The 23,001-nt window shown below is 41.4% G+C and overlaps 2 long non-coding RNA genes across 2 annotated transcripts in view; both read left to right on the top strand.

Moving 5' to 3' along the window:
• The window catches only part of LOC309345220, a 67,012-nt gene that overhangs the window by 18,326 nt on the left and 25,685 nt on the right, over positions 1-23,001 (top strand). The window lies entirely within an intron of this gene.
• LOC309345736 lies at positions 18,078-21,061 on the top strand. Its single transcript, XR_014158358.1, has 2 exons — positions 18,078-18,144; positions 20,550-21,061. It is a non-coding gene; the product is annotated as an uncharacterized lncRNA (long non-coding RNA).

The following is a 23,001-nucleotide window of genomic DNA, read 5'->3' as shown; positions in this document are numbered from 1 at the left end:
CTTCCTTTTGCTACGAACATACCCATAAAAGCCTTTTTTGTTGCTTTTAACCTCTCTAGCAAGCCTGAGTTCATTCTGTGCTTTTGCTTTTCTGACTTTGTGTCTACACGTGCTGGCTATTTGTTTGAATTCCTCTTTGGTGGTTTCCCCCCTTTTCCATTTTTTGTACACATCCTTTTTTAATCTTAACTCAGTTAAAAGTTCTTTAGATAGCCACCCTGGCTTCTTTAGGCACCTTCCATGTTTCCGTCTCATTGGTATTGCCTGAAGTTGTGCTTTTACTATCTCCCTCTTAACAAACTCCCAGCCATCATGAACTCCCTTTCCTTTTACTATTACTGTCCATGGGATCTCACCCAGCACTTCCCTAAGTTTTATGAAGTCGGCTTTCTTAAAGTCAAGAAATTGAGTCCTAGTATGCTTGGCTGCTCCTTTCCGCTGTATAGTAAACTTCAGAAGAGCATGATCACTCGCGCCTAATGATCCTTCCACTTCTAGCCCACTAACCAGGTCATCAACATTGGTTAGGACCAGATCTAAAATGGCTGTTCCTCTTGTTGCTTCTCCCACTTTCTGGACAACGAAGTTGTCTGCAAGGCCAGTGAGGAATCTTTTTGACCTTATGCTCTTGGCTGAGTTTGACATCCAGCAAATATCCGGGTAATTGAAGTCCCCCATTACTACTATCTCCCTTCCTTTTGCATGCTTGGCCATCTGTTCCAGGAAGGCATCATCTATGTCCCCCGTTTCGCTTGGGGATCTATAGTAAACTCCCACAATGAGGTCCCTGTTATTCATCTCTCCCTTAATTTTGACCCAAATGCTCTCACTTTGGCTTTGAGGTTCTAAATCTTGGATCTCTTCACAGGTATACACATCCCTGACATATAACGCCACTCCTCCTCCTTCTTGTCTGGTCTGTTTCTCTGAAATAGATTGTAACCCTCCATTATTACATTCCAGTCGTGGGACTTATCCCACCAGGTTTCAGTGATGCCTATTATGTCATATTTAGTTTGCTGTACCAAGAGCTCAAGCTCATCTTGTTTATTACCCATGCTTTGCGCATTAGTGTACAGACATTGAAGTCCATTAATCATTCCCCCGTGTCTCTTATTTAAGGATTTTTTCCTCCCACCACTAGGTCTGCGTGCTGTCTGCTCCATTTGGTCTATGACATTTGGATGATCATCTTCATCAATTGATAGACTCCTACCTTCAGGAGCACTGTCTTCCTCCCCCACATTAGTCAGTTTACATGTACTGTTCTCAAGCCAGGTGTCACCCATCTTGTATTTGTGCCTCTCATTTTTTTTTGCCCAAGTGCAATACTTTACATTTCTCCCTGTTAAAATTCATCTTGTTTGTTTTGGCCCAGTTCTCTAATCTGTCAAGGTCGTTTTGAAGTGTGATCCTGTCCTCTGGGGTGTTAGCCACCCCTCCCAGTTTGGTGTCATCTGCAAATTTGATCAGGATGCCCTTGAGTCCATCATCCAAGTCGTTGATAAAGATGTTGAATAAGACCGGGCCCAAGACAGAACCCTGTGGCACCCCACTAGTCACTCTTCTCCAGGATGAAGAGGAACCATTGATGAGCACCCTTTGGGTTCGGTCAGTCAGCCAGTTACAAATCCACTGAGTGGTAGCATAGTCAAGACTGCATTTTACCAGCTTCTTTACAAGAATATCATGGGGCACCTTGTCAAATGCCTTGCTGAAATCAAGGTAGGCTACATCCACTGCGTTCCCTTCATCTACCAGGCTTGTAATTCTGTCAAAAAACAAGATCAGGTTAGTCTGACATGACTTATTTTTCAGAAATCCACGCTGACTATTGGTGATCACAGTATTCCTTTCTAGGTGCTCACAGACTGTTTGCTTAATGTCAGTAGGCAAGGGGTTTCCTGGGTTACTGGGAGTGCTTGTACAAGTAAAAAAAAAGTATCTGAATTGTCCTTTTTAGTAGACAAATAGGCTTGGTCCAGAGTCACCAATATAAGGTGAATATAGTTTGAAAAATAAATAAATGATAGGCTTTATTGTGGTGCTGTGTGTGGTCCAGAGGGCCATGCAACAATACTGGGATGAAGGTTGGCTCTCAAAAAGGCAGTATTTAGTAAACAGTGTCCTGAGCCTATAGCCATCTTAAAGCGAGTACACCCTTTTCAGTATGTCTGTGGGGTGTAGTGGATAAAACATTGGCTTAGGGCCAGGGAGTCTGATGTTCAAACTCCTACTCATTCATGAAGTTCACTGGGTGACTGTAGGCCTGTTGTTCTCTCAGCCTAATCTACCTCTAATCTACAGGGTAGTTGTGAGGATAAAATGAAGGGGTGGGAAGTGACCATAGATGGTACCCTGAGCTTGTTGTGGCAAGAGTGACAGAAATAGATAACCCACCTTTATTTTATTATTGCATTATCTTCCACTTTCTCACCAGAAACCCATGATAGTATAAAACAATTATTTCTGTTACACATATTATCATCAACCCTGTGAGGCAAGTAAGGCGGGGGTGGGGGAGGGGGAGAGAGCTGGCAACAAATTTGTGAGGTAGGTGAGGCTGAGAGACTGTGACAGGCTCAAGTTCACCTCACAAACCTTTTGGCTGAGTTTAAATTTGAACCTGGGCCTCCCTGGCCTTTAACACTCTATGACCCCAGTAAGCAGAAGCAGTAAGAGGCTCTCATGTCAGTGGCTGTGCAAAATTCAATTCCTGACTCTGAGCCTGATATTAGTTATCAGGAGACTACTCAATCTGATCCTAAACCACATCCCGTGGCATCAGAACCTGTAGAGACAGAGTCAGGACCCTCTTGGGTGCCTTCCCCTGTGCCTGATGAACTGTGTGCCTCCCAAACCACCTTGCTAGCTCAACAGTGCATGGAGTACAAGAAAATGCCTATACAGTGGTACCTTGGGTTAAGAACTTAATTCGTTCTGAAGGTCCATTCTTAACCTGAAACTGTTCTTAACCTGCGCTGCCGGAGCATGATTTCTGTTCTTATCCTGAAGCAAAGTTCTTAACCCGAGCTACTACTTCTGGGTTAGCAGAGTCTGTAACCTGAAGTGTCTGTAACCTGAAGCGTCTGTAACCTGAGGTACCACTGTATTCAAGGCAGAGCATTGGCCCTTTAGAAATTCTGCTTCTCAAAAAGTTAGCAGAGCTTAGGAAAGACAAACTTGGGGACACAGACTTAGCTTGAGTGAGTTGGTGTGAGCTGCTCTCCTGGAGCTCTCCATGGTGCTGCCACATTTCACCTGCCTTGCTCCATAGAACCAGAAGAGGACACTCTAGCTACAACGCCACACTAGCTCTCAGTGATCTTTCCCAGCCCAGCTGCTTGAAGTTATTTTTGCAGAAGATGCTGAAAATGTAGCCTGGGACTGTTTTGTATGGGCAATTCAACTAACTGAATAAGCCAGCACAATAAAATGGATTATTATCACCAATCATCATCATCATATTTTTTTTTAATCAGCATCAAAGCATAATATAAATATGTTAGGTAGCCCTTCCCATTTTGTGTATTTGGGTAGGTTTTACCTAATGAGCCACATCAGCAGAAGCCCTGATCAAGGACTTCCACTTGTGCAATGTGGCATCCCCACCCAATTGGCTCCGGGAAGGGTCAGAAAACAGCCCCTCCCCGAATAGAGCACAGGGGACAGAGAGGGGGAATCATTCTGTCTAAATATTCATCATAGTGTGGCACTGAATTTTGCCCTGTGTGTTTTAAAATCAGCGCATCTCAGAAAGTAGGTTTGACTTGAATGCTAACAAGTTCCATTAGAAATGGTAAATTTCCTCCATTTAATTTACATTGGCCACTTCCTCCAAACACTACTCATTAAGCTCTGGCAAGTGGGTTTCCTGGCTGTGGGTGCTCCCCAAAGGCCTTGCTCTCCAGCGATGTACCAATGCTGCAGACACTGCAGATCAGCAGAGCTCACAAATTTATATGTGGAGTTTAAAAATAAATGATGTGTCAAAGTAGGGTCAGTTTCCCTGTAGGGTGTTTATGGCAAGGAAAAATAATCTCTTATCTATTGTTCATTTACTTTCAGGGAATTAGCTCTTCGGATGTTAATTCAAATAAATAAACTGAAGGTGATAATGGCCGAAATAAGTTTTCATGCTGCTTGTAAGCAAAGGGACATTGAAAAGCTGCTGTGTTCTTTTAAAAATGCACAGTTAAGGTTTTATTCAAAATGCCATTAATGTTTTAAAGAGCTGGCATACAACAAATCATATGAGACGTGCAGCTTTCAGCCTTATGAAATTTATGGACAGGCTATGTTGAAAAATGAAAGAGAAGAAAAGACAAGGAAGGCACTTAGATCTGATCTTGTTTTTGAAGCAAATGCTGTCATTACACTCTGTTTTAAATTGTAATACAGTTTTTGATGGTCTGAGATCTAGCTCCGAGAGCCTTCTGGAGGTTCCCTCACTGTGAGAAGTGAGGTTACAGGGAACCAGGCAGAGGGCCTCCTCAGTGGTGGCGCCCGGCCTGTGGAACACCCTCCCATCAGATGTCAAGGATAGAAGTAACTATACAACCTTTAGAAGACATCTGAAGACAGCCCTGTATAGGGAAGTTTTAAATGTTTAATGTTTTATTATGTTTTTGTATATGCTGGAAGCCACCCAGAGTGGCTGGGGTAACCCAATCAGATAGACAGGGTATAAGAAGTAAATTATTATTATTATTGCTATTATATAAATCTAGGAGTAGCACTAGTATTAGCCATCTAACAGCTCTGTTCATCTCAAGCATATGCTTAGCAATGGGGGGGGGACATAAAAAACATCAATTAGGATGGTTTGATAAGAGAGATGTATCTTGTGTTGGTTGTAAATTCAAAAAAAATACGAAAAAATTAAAAATCCTAGGTACGGCAGGTTTTACACATTTATGTACCTGCTATGTGCCAGTCCTTAAAGATTCTCTAAATATGTTTGGGCGTTTGAAGAAAGCAAGTGTGTGTGCGCGCGCACGTGTTCGAGAGAGAGAGAGAGGGGGAATTAGAATTTGCAGTTTCAGTGCCTTCCCTTAATGGAATGATAGAAATGTAAGCACATTTTTTTATTAAAAAAATTAAAAATTAATTTTAGCCCTAGGATTTGCATTTCAAATCACATAATAATGGAATAATTTATGAGCCTCCTTTAGTAGTCTGCATGGAAAGATTAAGTATTAACCACTTCCATTACTTTTATAATAATCTAGAATGGCTCACTCAAAATCACATTCCTTCGCCGCCAGTGTGAAAAGCTTTCAGTGCGTGGCTGGAAGGCTGGAACGATGAAACAATTGCTGACGTGTTTCAGCATTTGTGAGATCACAAGTGAGGAGCAATGGCCAGCTCAAAACTTTTTGCTGGCTGAATAAAGGACCAGACCATTTCATTTCCCATATGCAGAAGCTGGCCAGAGCAGCACTTAATTCTTACTTCAAGACTCACGAAAGTCCTATGCTATACCTGAGAGAAAGAAGCTGATTTCAAGGGATGTAGGGCACACCTGACTCTCCAGCATCCTGCTGCTGATTTGCAGCTCCCCAGCATCTGCTGCCTGAGGCAGCTGCTTCATAACACCAACGACCCATTTATCCCAGCATCCTGTTCTCACCGTGGCCAACCAGATGCTACTAGTAGGACCCAAGCACAAGAGCTCTCTCCCCTCCTGTGATTTCCAGCAACTGGTATTTAGGAACATTACTACCTCTAGCTGTGGCGGCAGAGCACAGTCACTGTGGCTAGAAGCCATTGATAGCCTTGCCCAGGTCTTTATGTGCAGTTATCATTTGCCTTCCTGGGACCTCTGGCTCACAAGTTACTCTGGGCCTGGAGCACATTCTAAGTTTTTTTTTTTCTTTGTATGTGTGTGTGTGTGTTTTTGCATTTAGAAGTATATGTGCATAAATTGGTTTCTATCCATACTTAAATGCAGATTTTGTAGCTTATCTCCCTCTCTCCCCCACCCTGCCCATCTCCTCTCCAACCCCCAGTTTGCTTAACATCCAGTTTCATGAACACCTGGAAAACTTGCTCATGGTTTTATGGCCTTCTGCTTTTTCCTAATAACAGTGTTGCCTGACTGTAAATTTGGGGGTTTTCCTTATGGACTAACTTGGCTTCTGATTTTGGTGTGTCTTTATGTGTATTAACATGATGATTCAACCTGAAATATCGACATTTGGAGGATGCAAAGTGAAATCTACATATTCTAAGAGCCAACCAAATGATGACACATTGCACAGCTTTAGGATTGCTCTTTTACAAGTCACACCAAGCAGCTCTAGCTGTGTGAGGAGCCTACAGACTCTTACGCTGCGGGCAAACTGAGCTGCGCCAAGGGACTACCTCTTCCTTGTTCCCCTTTCCCTGTGGTTTGGGGGCTACGATGGGACCCTCAGCTTGCCACATTCTTGGTGCCAAAGAGCTTCCTTCCCTGTGGTCATAAATTAAATGGTCCTCTGTATTTATGCTATGCAGTGTAACAAGGAGAACAGGAAAAAAACCCAATTAAAAAAACAACACACATTTGCAGCTGTACAACCTTTATGAACTGGAATAACTTTATTCCCTTCACACTCCAGTGAAACAATACCTTGACAAAATGATTCATTGAGAACAGATGCTGGCAGTTTGACTGAGGTGCCTGTAGCAAGTTTAAGGGCAAATTTACATCTATCTGATCTAAGGCCTTTGACTACTGGAAAAGCCCTCTGTCTCTTTTCTAAGTACAGCGTGGAGAGGCAGCAGAAGTGTTCTGATTAATTTTTATAGGGGTAAAACTGCTGCAAGCAGAGAACCTGTTCCATCAGAGGAAAGAAAAGGGAAAAAAATAAGAGTGAGAGAGTCGTGTGTTTTAAAGGGGTTCTTGAATAACTTTAGTTGGTGTTTATTGACTCTTTAATGGATGGCAGTGGTACCTTGACTTTTATATTTAATGGCATGATGAAAACAGATGCACTTCAATAGGTGTCACAAAGGCATTGCAGAAGGGGTCTGTCTAATATGGAACAGCAGTGCATTCAAAAGGGTCAATGCCACCACACTAAAGACCTAATTCCTACACCAGAATAATAAAAGTTTCCCCAGCCCTGCCCCAGCCACTCTGGGCGGCTTCCAACAAAATATTAAAATACAGTGGTTTGTTAAACATTAAAAGCTTCCCTAAACAGAAGATGGGGCTTGCCTAACACCATGCAGGATTGAGTTCAATAACTGTGAGGCCACTGCTAAGAAGGCCCTGTTGTTTGCCTGCCAACTAATTGTCTTTGAAGGTGGGCACTGAAGCATGCTGCCTTACATGGATCTTAAAACATGGGCTGCTGATATGGGTCCAGGTGATTCTTCATTTCACCTGATCCCAACCTGTTTTGGCCTTTAGAAGTCACCGCTAAGCACTTTGTATTGGGTACTGTTGCGATGTGTGCAATATAGGTGTAATAAGCTCCAACGTCCTAGTCGTTTCCTGGGCAGCTGCATTTTATACCAGTTTGAGTTTCTAAGCCATCTTTAAAGGCAGCCCAATTTAGAGCACCTTCCAGTCTGGGAATAGAGCCCTAGAGAAAGAGCTTTCCATGTTAGATACATTTAACACCACATGTATACTGACCCTTGGATGACTACAGCCTGCAGTGTAGCTCAGCTAGGACCTTCTCCAGAGAACTGATTTACAGTATGAAACATCTTTCGGGTCAACAACAAATATGGACACTCATCCTGCAATTGCATGGAAGAGGAGAATAACATTCTCACATTGCATCCTCCAGCTGTCCACCCTCGAAATCTGAGCGACGGAATAAGGAAAGGCAATTCTTCTGTAAGAAACTTGGGCTGCGCCCTCAATTTGGCTGAAGCCCAAACTTGAACCATATTTGGCTGATTTGGGCAGAGAGATCCTGACATCAGCTAAGTTGGGTGGCAACAGCCCCACATCACCCCACAGAGAGGGCGCTTGAGATGCAGCAACCAGGAGGATTAAACTTCCTATTCTCCATGCAGCTGGAGGGGAGAGATGCAGTATCTCCTTCTCCTCCCGCCCCCCAAAAAACATTAGCTCCACCCCAAAATTTATTCGGGGCCAGATCTGGATCGGGTGTATCTCATTCAGCCTGGATCAGATGGGTGGGTGTGCTGTGCACAGCTGATTAAGAAAGGCTTGTCCACAAGCCCATTCCATTGATCAACGTCTGAGGCAGAGAGCCATGTCCTTCTCTTGGCTTCCCCATGCCCTTTATCCACTGAGTTTTCATAAGATGATATAGCACCTGTACCTTTAATAGCAACATGAAGGGGAAAGGGCAGAATTCAGCAGCTACCTTGTCCAGCACAAGTGAAGAGGTCCTCTTGGCTTCTGCCTGACACACAGTTCTGAGAATGGCCAGAGTCTTTCTCGGGAATAAAGATGGCACCCCTAACCCCAGGAAAATCCCAGAATAGACCTTAATATGAGAGTGTACTCCCTTTCACCTAACCTTTGGCATATATTTTTAAAAGCCACAAGCGCTTTTATCAAATTAAACTCTGACCTTTTAAAATAAATTAACCTCATAGTGTAAATCAGATTAGACGTGAGACAATCTCAATTTATCCTGATTTCTCCCCGATTATGTGTCATTAAAATCCGCCCTGTTTGAATTTCACTTCCTTTGAATGACCTCAAGAGAATTAACCCAGAATTATCCTACGATGCCGCAGTCTTAGAATCATAGAATCATAGAATCATAGAATCATAGAGTTGGAAGAGACCACAAGGGCCATCGAGTCCAACCCCCTGCCAAGCAGGAAACACCATCAGAGCACTCCTGACATATGGTTGTCAAGCCTCTGCTTAAAGACCTCCAAAGAAGGAGACTCCACCACACTCCTTGGCAGCAAATTCCACTGTCAAACAGCTCTTACTGTCAGGAAGTTCTTCCTAATGTTTAGGTGGAATCTTCTTTCTTGTAGTTTGGATCCATTGCTCCGTGTCCGCTTCTCTGGAGCAGCAGAAAACAACCTTTCTCCCTCCTCTATGTGACATCCTTTTATATATTTGAACATGGCTATCATATCACCCCTTAACCTCCTCTTCTCCAGGCTAAACATGCCCAGCTCCCTTAGCCGTTCCTCATAAGGCATCGTTTCCAGGCCTTTGACCATTTTGGTTGCCCTCCTCTGGACACGTTCCAGTTTGTCAGTGTCCTTCTTGAACTGTGGTGCCCAGAACTGGACACAGTACTCCAGGTGAGGTCTGACCAGAGCAGAATACAGTGGCACTATTACTTCCCTTGATCTAGATGCTATACTCCTATTGATGCAGCCCAGAATTGCATTGGCTTTTTTAGCTGCTGCGTCACACTGTTGGCTCATGTCAAGTTTGTGGTCAACCAAGACTCCTAGATCCTTTTCACATGTACTGCTCTCAAGCCAGGTGTCACCCATCTTGTATTTGTGCCTCTCTTTTTTTTTTGCCCAAGTGCAATACTTTACATTTCTCCCTATTAAAATTCATCTTGTTTGTTTGGGCCCAGTTCTCTAATCTGTCAAGGTCATTTTGAAGTGTGATCCTGTCCTCTGGGGTGTTAGCCACCCCTCCCAGTTTGGTGTCATCTGCAAATTTGATCAGGATGCCCTTGAGTCCATCATCCAAGTCGTTGATAAAGATGTTGAATAAGACCGGGCCCAAGACAGAACCCTGTGGCACCCCACTAGTCACTCTTCTCCAGGATGAAGAGGTTTTTTCAATGCTCACTGCATTGAAAAAAGAAGAGCCAGGCTATGTCCCCCTCCTGCTCCTTTCGAATTGTACTGACTGTAATTGTGAGAACATACAATTCTACATTGTTGTTCTGACACTGTGAAGGATAGTGTAAACCTCCAAGACAAATTCTTTAAAATCTAATCAGGTGCTTGAAGGGAGACATTTAGACAGGATGACTGATTTTACAGAGCCATAAACTAAGGGCAGAGATAACATGTACTTATCTTGCTCTGAGAAGGTGTCTATCTGCATATAAATATTGTTTTATTAGTACTATTGCTGAGGAAGACTTGGATCAACATGCATTGCACACATTTTTATCTTTTTTGATGCTGCAACTGAGTGAATCTGTGAACATTGTCATATGATGACTGGTCTTATTTAGGTCACAGAAATGTATATGACCTGCGTTTTGGGTCTTGCAGCTGATTTGAATACTATTTTGAGTATTGCTAGTTGGCATTGTAAAGAGATGCATTAAATAAAATAAAATAAAATAAAATAAAATAAAAATAAAATAAAATAAAATAAAATAAAATAAAATAAAATAAAATAAAATAAAATAAAATAAAATAAAATAAAATAAAATAAAATAAAATAAAATAAAATAAAATAAAATAATTATGTTGCATATCTTTTTCTATACACTTATTCTGTGCATTGTGGGATGCAACCATGACCCTACCCTCCAAAAAAGTAAACCCAGAGAGAATTAACGCACAAAGCTACCCTTATCTATGTCCAAACTGAGTTTATCTGCCTAAGATGCAGATGGCAGAAAACCTTCCTGCCAGGTTTTGTAGCATTGCATGGAGGACCGTTTTGCTGGCCGATGTCAGCAGACTAAAGGTTAAACTTCGCTATAAATTAAAGATTACATTCAAGCTAAATATAAAGACCCTTATTTTGAATTATACATACCGGAAAAGCTATTGCTCTCTGGTAAAATTTGAATGCAAAGTAAATACAGTCACGGCTTGAAAAATTTACATTAGTTCACATTAATTTTAAAAAAGTTAAGGAGTTTCTTTTTTTGGCAGTATTGCTAGGTATAAACAGAAGACAGCGATGGCTCCAGGACTGAGGAGCCCTTGGCATTCTCTTCTGGGCTCCTTCCTAGGATCTTTCAGTACTGGTATGGTCATGATCAGAAACCTGCATTTACACAGAGAAGCTGTGCAAGTGCCACTTCCCCTTTGCATATGCACATTCCACAAGTCCTACCTTAGTTGTGTGCACATTTCCCTAGTTCCCTATTTTTTGTTTATTTTTGAAATGCTAATATTCTCAGGGCCTCCTTGGTGGTTGCTCCCAGACTTTGAAACACCCTTTCCACAGAAGCTAGACTGGCTCCCTCCTTGTTGTATTTCTTTCAGCGAGTGAAGGCTGTTTTATTCTGACTGGCCTTTGGGAGCTGTTTTTTAAGGTAAGGGCTTTAATAGTGCCATGCTGCTTTTATTATCTGTATTTTGATATATTTTTACATTATTTTAATTCTATTAGAGTTTCATTGCAGTGGTACCTCAGGTTAAGAACTTAATTCGTTCTGGAGGACTGTTCTTAACCTCAGATACCACTTTAGCTAATGGGGCCTCCCACAGCCATCGCACCGTCGCCACGCAATTTCTGTTCTCATCCTGAAGCAAAGTTCTTAACCCGAAGTACTATTTCTGGGTTAGCGGAGTCTGTAGCCTGAAGCGTCTGTAACCTGAAGTGTCTGTAACCCGAGGTACCACTGTACTTTCTAACGATTCTCTTTTATGTTTTTAGCTTTGGTATGTTATTTGTGTTGTTTCAATTTGGGTAAGCTGCCTTGAGCCTGGAAAAAGGTGAGATATAAATAAATGCCATCATAATTTCTTTTGAATTTTTATAATTTGAATTTGCATGTTTATTCTTTGTGAGTCGCCTTGGGTGGCATTTTTCAGTCCCAAAGCAGCATCGAAATAAGCAGTAACAAAACAACATGCATTTAAAGCATGTTTAAAAAGCACATGGCTTCCCCCAAATAATCCTGGGAACTGTAGTTTACCCCTTGCACAGCTTCTATTCCCAGCATCCTTAACAAACCACAGCTGCCAAGATTATTGGGATGAAGCCATTTACTTTATATGTCTGGTGTAAATGTCACCTGTGTAACTTGATTTTAGTTGTGGACCATGCCTGTACAACTAGCATGCCAGGATATGATCAAAAAGGCCTCAGGCATGTAACTCTAATTGATTGGCTTTCATTCCACCATCATTTTCCACCATCATTTTCCCACAGTGAATAAGGACAGAGAGTCTCTTTATATAAAATTGATCGTTACCGCTTCTTAGGTATCTTTGCCATAGAGCCGCTTCTTCTGTGTAGGGAAGGTCTTTCATTTCCTTCAGGCATTTTCCTACATTTGAGCATTTCCTTCCTTCATTTATATTTTTCTGACAGGCTAAGGTGAGTAAGGCTAAAATAATTTCATCACAATTTCAGTATTAGGCATTGTTAGAAAAATTCCAGTCAAGCTTTTGAATAGGTTGTGGTAATGGCAATTGTTTTAATGAGAACTTGGCATTCCCAGCTGGAAATCTGCCTTTTGTTACCCAGTAACATTTGCTGGGCTGACGTGGATGGCTTCCAAACATCAGAGACCACTAAGGAAGACACCTGAAATAATTGCTCAGAGAGATTCCCTCTGTCCATACATGAGAAAGGATTATCAGTTGATATGTGTGACGTCTTGAGAGGGCTTATTTCACTCCGCATTTTGAGGGAGACACTGTCTGTGGAAATTTGAGACTAGAAATTAAATATAGCATCTAAGGTTTCAATGTGTCCAAATTGGTCAGGGTTGGAGTGAAGGATTTAGTCTTGCTTTGTTTCTGAAAGTGACTCAACATCCACCCGTGGGTTCCAGCTCACTGTTTGAGAAATACTGGGATCAAGTGTTCTGGGAAGTTTACTATTTGCTTGAGACACCATAAGAAAAAAATGGGGGTGGGGATGCACAGCATGTGCTGTTATCACCGATGACGAAACATTAATGGCCTTCATAAGTAAGTAAAACAAGGCTTAGATGCAGATAGCTTTCACCAGGGGCAGATTTTAGTCTTTCAAACTTTCAAATTCAAACTTTCTGCCTCTCATTTTCCATTTTCCTCAATTCACTACAGTGGTACCTTGGGTTAAGAACTTAATTCGTTCTGGAGGTCTGTTCTTAACCCGAAACTGTTCTTAACCTGAAGCACCACTTTAGCTAATGGGGCCTCCTGCTGCCGCTGCGCTGCGCTGCACGATTTCTGTTCTCATCCTGAAGCAAAGTTCTTAACCCAAGTACTATTTCTGGGTTAGCGGAGTCTGTAACCTGAAGCGTATGTAACCCGAGGAACTACTGTATGTTATAGTTGCGGCACCCTGTGGTGTCCCCCTCAACTTGGCACCCAGTGTGGGGCAATTGGTTTCAATCTTCTAAATCTGCATCTGCCTTCACCATTGGTAAGTTTAAAATGGATAAATTGTTAGGGACTATTTCATAAGCAGGCTAATGCATATAAACTAAGCAATGGAGAAATAATCCTTCACAAATTGGACTCAGCGGGAAAAGGAAGCCACACACTCTCATAATTCAAGTCGAGAGCAAGTTGTTTCATAACATTTAAATATGTTCAGTGTTTAGATGTGCAACTCAGGCAAGACAATGAGCAGAGCGAAGAGATTATTTATCCTGTGGGCCAGTTGTGCATGAAACTGACCAGAGAAAGTAATCTAATCAGACCTTATTAAACTGAATCTGCAATGCATACTCAATGCCCACAAGCATTGTCTGAGCTGGCCAGTAGTCTAATCCGACTTTAGGATGCTTGCCAGTGCCAGAGCCTTTTCACAGCAACATCTACTGCTAAGTTTAACTGAATTATTCAAAATGTTCTTTTTATTAAGGGTGTGGGGGAGACACAATACGGACATCAAGGTCACATTACCCATGGAATTTCCACACACAGCAATGGTACATGTTTTATTTATCAAGGGATGAAATGGATGCGGATCTTGATTTCTGTGCCAAGAACAATGCAATCTATAACCAGAGAACCAAAATTCTGCAATCACAATATATTGTGCAAAACAGAGTAATTGGTTTGATTTATTTCCATTGTGAAATATGGATTTGTGGGAACTTTTGGAAGGGACTAGGTTACAAAAGAGGAAAAGATGAATGGGTTTCGTGGCAGAGATGCTGAGACAGGTCAACAGTACTGAAGAAGTATGACAAAAGGATGTGGAATGGATGCAGTCACATTCCAGATCAGACTCTGGCTATTTATTTTTAAAAAGTCATTCAGGCAATTGTAGCATTTTTATTTTTTTTAGATACACATGTTTACTTGTTGGAGTTTTAATTCATTTTCTAAGAAATGTTACAATCACTTGAATGATTTTTTTAAAAGTCAACAAATGGAGGGGGGGGACTGGTTCATGACACCACCACTGATAGTTAATTGCAGACATCTAACTCAACTAACACTGTTCAATAACAAAAAAAATCTCCGTATCTGCCAAAATGAAAGTCTCGGGCTGAGAAATACTTTTTATTTTCTTCCCTTTTCTCTGCCAAGATTTTCCTTGTCATCACCTATTAAATGTCCCAAATGTTGATTGATTTGGCCTGAAGTTTGATTGGTTCATGTTAGTGTCAATATGTTCAAGAAGAGGGCTCAGGTAATGACCCTCAACATTTTCCGTTTTCAGCAGTTCCATTCAGCTACTGTTTAATTAAACATTGAGGAGGTAACTTATCCCACCCCCATCTGGTTCCTAGGTTATGATTTTGCCCACTAAGCTCACCAATGGCAACTCCTGTTCTTAGAATGGATTAATCTCCTTTTCTGGCCGTTGGGAAACGGGGCTGTTGTGTGCTCCGGGACAGTTTAACATTATGCTAACTGACAAGTTGCTGCAGGATTGTACACTTCAAGTATCGTCTGCAGGATCAGCAGAGCCATGTGCCCTGCCTATGACCCTGATGCATAATCTAGAACAGGGGCTGTCAAAAAAGTTCTGCATGATCTTGGATAAAGATCACAAGCTCTTCCAACTGGCAAGGACTCTGGGAACCGGAAGAAAAGGAGCTGAGACATTGCAACACGGCAAGCATGGCCAGTGGTAGTTTCATTTCTAGGCCCCCATTATGTAATTCTGCAAATCCAACTGTCTCCCAGGCTATGTTTAATTGATTGATTTGTTTGTTTTAAATATTTATACACTGCCTTTCTGGACAAAGTTCTTTCAAGGTTATGAACAATGATAAAAACATGAAAATTTAAATTACATTGCATGAAAAAACTTTTAGAAACTATAAAACATACAGAAATAGGTAGCAATATTTTCAAACAGGATGCAGGCAGTAGCTCCAAAGAGATACATTTTTAAACCTTTTTTAAAATATCATGACTGAAAGGGCTGATGATATATGTTTTGGGAGGGAAGACTGTAGAGTGGGAACCAACATTACAAATACCACCTGTCATGGATGCTTTAGTTGTGATTGGTTAAATGGCCATCTGTTGTGGATGCTTTAGCTGAGATCCTGCATTGCAGTGGGTTACACTGGATGACCCTTGGGGTCTGTTCCAACTCTACAATTCTATGATTCTATGGCCTGATCATAGTGTTATTGATCTAAACAATCTTAAAAGTGGTCTAATGGGCAGAATCTTCAATATCTCTCCTAAGGCGCAGGCAGATTCATGCTGTCCTTTGAACAACTTGATCTCTGTACTGTTAAGGTCTTTTAATACTGACCTGATACAAAATGTAGCAGTTGTGTTTTTTCTCCAGGTGACTTTTTCCAGTCTTTCTCTGTGTGTGCATTTTTACTGACTTTTTGCATATTAAGGCTATCAGTGGCTATTAGCCATGATGGCTGTGCCTGTGCTCTGCCGTAATGGTTGGTCCAGTGTGGCAGGGACCCACTACTGCATTTAGGAGTGGCAAGAAATGATATTTTTGGCCTCCCTGTGATCTTCTTAACTGTTTGTCTGAGGGCCAAACTACTGGAGAAAACAGACACCCGTGGACTGATCTACCATTGCTTTAAATGTTGGACAAGTGCAGCTATAGGAACACCTAGGAAGGGAAGAACCTGTCAATTTCTGCTCTCTCCATTTCTCCAGTGTTAAACTCCATTCACATTTCTGTAGCAATTTGCAGATCTTCACATATATATATATATATATATATATATATATATATATATATATTCTGGAAAATTCATCAGAATTATAGAGAGAATTTCTCCGAACAAACAGAATGTGTGCATTTCTATGCACACTTTATTATGTACATTTTTTTTTGTAAAGATTGCTTGGTTGGAGAACTGCATCACAAAATTTGGATAAGTGTCAAGTTCAAATGATGGATGTGCTTCAATCCTGATATTATTTTGGAAAGTGAAAATTTGATGGATTCACTTTTAAATGCCAACCAAATTTATTTTTTTCTCCAAACCTAGGAATGCCTGATTCAGATGGACTGTAGCATTGAGGAAAATAAGAGTCAACTGTTTCTCCCGACATAAATGTGAGGTCCTAATTCACCCCTAGACTCTACAATGTCTAATGCAAATAGACACCTTACTCAACTATCCATTAGGCAGCTTCCTCTACTTTTCTCCATGAACAATGCCACTGTCACTAGGCTGTGAGTTCTGATTGGCCAGAGTCCCATTGGGACCTCCCTGTTAAATCTAAAACCTATTGTTATTGTTATTTTGGAGTTCTTCAGAGCACTCAGCTATAAGTGTTCTTTTACATGCCTGCAGGGAAGTGTGGAATCTTTACTGCTAAAGCACGAAGAAAGCTTTCTGTTTCAAAGTGTGAAGAAAGAATTTCTGACCGATGACTTGAAAGTAGTTAAAAAGAAAAAGAAAAAGTTGCTTTCCCAAAGAATTAGAATATTGACAAGCCTTGTCCTTTGTAACTATTCCAAATGCCTGGAATGCCCACCCGGAACAGCTACATGGTGCCAGCTATTTTTCTTCCTCAAATTGCTCTTGAAAATTCATGTTTGATCAGGAATTGTGTCCTCTCTGCTTGTAATTTAATTAACAAAACTTGAAGAAGGAACAACAACACTAGTGGACAATATAGTGGGGTGGTGGTGCTCACTTGACCTCCCAATAGCTGAGTGAGGAAGGTGAGCTGGTGGTGGGGTCACACGGCTTCATATGCACCATTGGAACAAATCTGACACATCTTCCAGTGCATTTGCCTAGCACTGACCTCCCTGCTATTTCACTCTCTCCCCTCTCTTTCCTAGTAAACAGCAGTGACTCAGCTGTTGGGAGGTAAGGTGTGTGCTGCTGCCCCACCACGGCATCTGCTACTGGGCCACAAAGTAAGTGTAACATGCAGTTTGGCCCTGCCTGTGTGGGAAAAGCTATGGGAAAGGGGTGGAAATTGCTGGATTTGTGCCTACCTATTACTAGCCAAGTGCTGAACTGTTACATGTTGAATCCACCTCTTTTATGCTGCCCTCACAGGACAGTAGACTTAGCCTCTATACTACACCAGTTCTCAGGAGGAAGCTGGTACTTTTAAGATCTTGTGGATAGTGATAATCTAGACAAAGCTCTTCAAGCATATGAAAACATGGATTAAAAAGGATTTAAAATAGCACAGCATTGATAATTTGGGGCAGAAAATGCCAAATATATTATATTGTTAAATTTTGACAGAGCAGACTAAAGCCCTGCTGTGTGGATGTCCTGCTCTCGGTTGACACAAAGGTATAATTGGCCAGTGCAGCAAAAATCTATTCTTTATTTGATGATAAATAAAACAATAGGGAGTGCTTGAATCATGGAATAATGGTTGGTTTAATACCTCAGACAGTCAGAGCAAATGTAACCACACACCCACGACACAACTGCAACATTGTTTTGTGGTTCCCAAATCAACACATCTGAACCAGGCTTAGAAACATTCTTAATTCTTTGGAGGATAGGAAAGGTGAGGGATAATTTGTGAAGAGATTTCATGGAGGATATCTCTCCCGAGGGAACCCAATCCAGATGTCTTCCCACTCTTTCCTCTGCTGCTAAACTGTTTTAATAGAATAGGAAAGAGCAGATAAGGGAATGGGATTGTGGCATTGTCCTTGGCTGACTTAACAGGCTGGCGGAGGCTGAAACCGAGAAATTTCCCTTACTTCTCTGTACAGCCCAGAAGAGAGGAAGCTGAACGACAGCTGAAGGTCCAGTGCCAGCCCTAGACATCTTCCCATCTGAAGCAAACAATGCAAATGACACATCACGATTTGTAACTAGCGCTCAATGATGGGAGATGGAGAAAGGAAATGGTACCCTTTCTGGAATCTGTCAAAGTGACTGCTTCACAGTAAGTCTAGCGGAGGTGAGGAAAGCTGGCTAAGGTGTAGAACCTTGTGAGTTGCAGCTTTTCTGAGGCCCCAAATAAATCTCAAATGGCCTGCTGCTGTTGGCCAATCTGAATGCATTTGTGAGGTATCAGAAGTTCAGAGTCAACAATCCCACACATTGTGCTAAAGAGAAATATATGATAAAAGTTTGTAGTGCCACAGGAAGTCGGCCACCGAGGCTTTCTTTCAGAACAAGAAAGAGGTCAGCCTTGAATTTGGTTGTTATAGCCTGTCAAAATTTTTGAATGATGCTTGCGTGTGAATAGGAAGCAATATCGGAAAAAGTGGTGAACAAGCAGAATTTCCCTGCCCAAAAAACCAATAATAGAAATGCTGTCACTAGCAAATCAGCTCCCCAGCTCAGGGCAAAGTAAGCTGGGAATAGTACAACCTTCAAGTGACTATTTACCAATAATAGTAATGTGGGTGTGCCTTTGTGAAAGAAGCAGTCTTAAAGAGGGAAACAGTGTATTTCCCCTCAGGCACTCTACAGAATACATCAGACAGGCAACATCAGACAGGGACATGGGCACAAAATGTCTTCATAAAGAAAGAGAGGGCAATGAGGAATCTTTCAGTGGGAAGATGAAGAGGAGAACCACTTGGCTGCTGAATGCAAAGCAATGATCATATCCCTGCTTCTACTCCTAGTTTGTTCCATTTGCTGCACAAATATACATTTCTACTTAGAATTAAGTCTCATTGTGTGGATGTAGGATCGTAGTCCTATAACAACAGTTATAGACAACTCTGTCAATTCTGTTTTTTCTCATTTTCCAGTCTTAAGTTCAGCTTCCCTCTTTCCACCACAGTTGGTAAACACTTGTTTAAGAAAACCCTGCATGAAAAATTCACACGCATTTTTTGTGTGCATTTCTGTTTATACACATTTTTGCAAGCCATTTCTTCTAATATCGTGCACCCCCCCCACTAATATACACATTTTGGTGATATCCCTTTCTTGTATGCATTTTTAAAATCAGCATAGTACATTACAAAATTCAAAAAGCGCAAATCATGAAAGGGAGCTGTGTTCTGGTTCACATACAGTGGTACCTCAGGTTACAAATGCTTCAGGTTACAAATGCTTCGGGTTAAAAACTTCGCTAACCCAGAAGTAGTACCTTGGGTTGAGAACTTTACCTCAGGATGAGAATGGAAATTGGTGGCACGGCGGCAGCAGGAGGCCTCATTGGTGAAAGTATGCCTCAGGTTAAGAACAGTTTCAGGTTAAGAACGGACCTCCAGAACAAATTAAGTTTGTAACCCAAGGTATCAATGTATTGATCTGGAGAGTGTGAAATAATTTTCAATTAAAATGAGAACTGAATAATGTCTTCCTCATTGCTTCTCAATGGTGAGAATTTCTAAGCCTCACAGCTGTGTGTGTAGGTATATTCTTGGGAAGGAAGGAGTAAACCTCCACTGCTCACAAACTGTGATCTTGATAATCCCCGCCCATGGATGCAATTATTCTAAGGAAAACACTATTCAGTGGTGGATGGTCTGGCACCGTGGCATACCTCCTCCAGGTGAGTTGCTGCTGCTTACCAGGAAGAGGAGGAGTGGGGAAGCAGTGAGGTCTGCGCAGTGCAAAAGCATCAGCAGTGCCAATCTGGTCTCCTGATGGTGTGTTTGCCCTGCACCTTGGAGCACCAGATTGGCTCTGCTGATGCATTTGCACTGCACAGACCTCATTGCTTCCCCACTCCTCTTCTTCCAGAGAGCGGCAGCGACTCACCTGCTGGGAAGTCAGGAAACTGTCTCTGTCCCACTACGCAGTCTATGAATGATAATATACAGTCAGTGTAATGCACAGTTTGACCTTCAGAGGTCACTGTTCTAAATGAATCACTTTGCCACATCATTACAATATCCCAGAGAATTTTGTGATATTGGCACAACACATTTACCCACAGCACTAGGTTATCAAATTAATAGGGTTTTAAAAAAATATTTACCGTAATTTTTGCTCTATAAGACTCACTTTTTCCCTCCTAAAAAGTAAAGGGGAAATGTGTGCGTCTTATGGAGTGAATGCAGGCTGCACAGCTATACCAGAAGCCAGAACAGCAAGAGGGATTGCTGCTTTCACTGCGCAGCAATCCCTCTTGTTGTTCTGGCTCCTGAGATTCAGAATATTTTTCTTCTTCTTTTCCTCCTCCAAAAACTAGGCGTGTCTTATGGTCTGGTGCGTCTTATAGAGCGAAAAATACAGTACTTACTTTTAAATTATTATTTTTCTATGTTTTCAGCAGTCCTTATTTTTATTTTAAGCAACCTCGAGTCCCATCAGGGAAAAAGATGGAGTATAAATAAATACATCATCACCATCAAGGTAGTTTCTGCATTCAGTCCTTTCTCCCTTCTTTACTAATAGATATCAAGTGACAGACCAGGCCTTAAAGAAGTTCCATCTTGGGAAATTCAGGTGAAGCCAGAGAGGTCCTGGATGGCCTTAAGGAGTAGAAGTTTCACATTGTGCACTACGAAAGTAATGCTCCCAAAAACATGACTTCAGATTTATGGTATCTTGGAAGAGATTTCACTGAGCAAATTTCACAAATGCAGTGAGCAGAAAAAGACAAGTCATTTTCAACCAGCACTGCATGTGGAGAGGTTGGAAAGTTTAAATGCATTAAATCTATGCCAGTGACAGAGGCAGCACAGGCAATTCTGTGAGAGGACAGTTTGCCAAAGAGCAGCCCAAGGGAATGTATCTAAAAATGGGCTCTGAAGTGCTTGACTCTAAATGGATTTCTCATTACCACACTGAAAAATTGAAAGCCTGGTCTGGTTTCCCCCCTGCCCCATTCTGCTCCTCCTCCAGCTGCAGAATCTTGTTAAATGGAAAGGAATGTCAGGACTGTGTCCCAATAAATATGGAACTCATTTCTGTCATTTTAAGTTATTTTGAACTGTCGTGTAGCATTGCATTTTTATATTGTGCTTTAACTGAGGTAATAATAATAAAAATAATAATTTTTACTTGAACATACTCCACTATAGAAGTTATATTGGCAGAAAGAATATTTCAAGCAATATTTCCATTTATTCAAGAAAAGCATGGAATACACAGTAAAGTCTCATTATATAGTAATGCTTACTCATCAATTAACTAAAAGAAGAAGCATCTGTCTGCAACAGCACTTTCACACCAGCTATCCTTAACCCGGGTCCCCAGGTAGTGTTGGACTACATCTCCCGTCAGTCCCAGACAGCCTGGCCAATGGTCAGAGATGATAGGAGTTGGAGTCCAATGTCTGGGGGCATCAAGACTCTTTCACAGTTTTTCAACTCATGAGAGTTTGTACAGGGAAAGCTCAAACCACCTGTGTATAGGAAGACATTGGAATGAAATTTGCAAAAGCGTTTCCATTTTAGTTTATTGCAGCATATAGATTGTCATCTTTCTCTCGTAACACTAGAATCAAAGTCAATCAACGGTATTTACTAGCAGCAGGTTCAGTATGGAAAAAGGAAATATAAGATGCTCCATAATAATTTGCTACTTTCCCCAGCATGTAATTGTTTCCTACTTATTTCTTATTTCTTACTTAAACAGGGAGTGACATCCACTCCAAAACACACACACAAACACCTTGTGATTTTATAGAAGTGTGGTTGATAAGGAACAATCCACAGATCTGAGACGAAGAATGGAAAATAGTTTGTGCAAGTGAGCACGGGTAGAGGACAACGGAGGACAATGAAAAGTAAATGGAAATATGAAAAACTGCAATTGAGTTGTGTAATTGAGTGGCACATGCAGAGGCTTGCTTCTTTATATTGTTTAGGTTGAGGCTGAATTGGTTCATGTTATCTAGAGGCAGAGAGTATGCAGTTCCCCAAGCTCCAGTGCACATCTTGAATTATTTCTTCCCATTCCTTGATTTGCAATGCTATTCAGCCTTCCTGTTCACATTTTATGATTAAATCATAATGTTTAAATGGAGTGTCGGGGGGGGGGAATCTGGGGGACTAAGTGTGTGGGGGTTGACTTATATGGCAAACTGCTGTGTGTGTGCATGTGTGTGTGCTTGTGCAGTGTTAGTAATGTTTATCCTTTCTGCTCTCAAAATAACTCTCCTTAGTTATGAGTAAAAAGTGTGTTCTGCTATCTTCTTCTTCTTTTGCGATCACTCGTAGCTGTGTAAGATTGTCTTCCATGAACATGGTCTTAACAGTGAGTCCATAAGTGACTGTGGAGGCCTTCCACAGTGGGGACATAGGTTTCCGGGTGGGAGTTGATCACAGTGAGGGTTTGCCAAGCATGCCTTCCTCTTAGCATGTTTCTGCCTTTTGTCCTGAGTTTGAGCATCTTCAAAGTCCATGACACCTTTGGTAAAGGCTGTTCTCCAGTTGGAGCTCTTGCAGGCCAGTGTTTCCCAATTGTTGGTGTTTATACTATTTATTTTTTTTAGATTTGCCCTGAGAGAGTCTTTAAACCTCTTTTGTTGACCACCAGCATTACACTTTCCATTTTTAAGTTCAGAATAGAGTAGTTGTTTTGGAAGATGATAATCAGGCATCAGCACAACATGACTAGTCCAACAAAGTTGATGTTGAAGAATCATTGCTTCGACACTGGTGATCTATGCTTCTTTCAGTACACTGGCATTAGTTCGCCTGTCTTTCCAAGTGATGTGATTCCGTTGATGGAATCTTTTGAGGAGTTGGAGATGGCGTTTATAAGTGGTCCATGTTTCACAAGCATACAGTAAGGTTGGTACTACAATAGCTTTGTAAACAAGTGTTTTGGTTTCCCTGCAAATGTCCTGGTCCTCAAACACTCTGTACTTCAATCGCAAGAAAGCTACACTTGCAGAGAT

This window comes from Podarcis erhardii (assembly GCF_964252035.2).
Source record: "Podarcis erhardii genome assembly, chromosome: 1".
NCBI classification, from domain to species: domain Eukaryota; kingdom Metazoa; phylum Chordata; class Lepidosauria; order Squamata; family Lacertidae; genus Podarcis; species Podarcis erhardii.
Note: the sequence above shows the minus strand (reverse complement) of the source record. Positions and strands in the feature narration are given on the sequence as shown.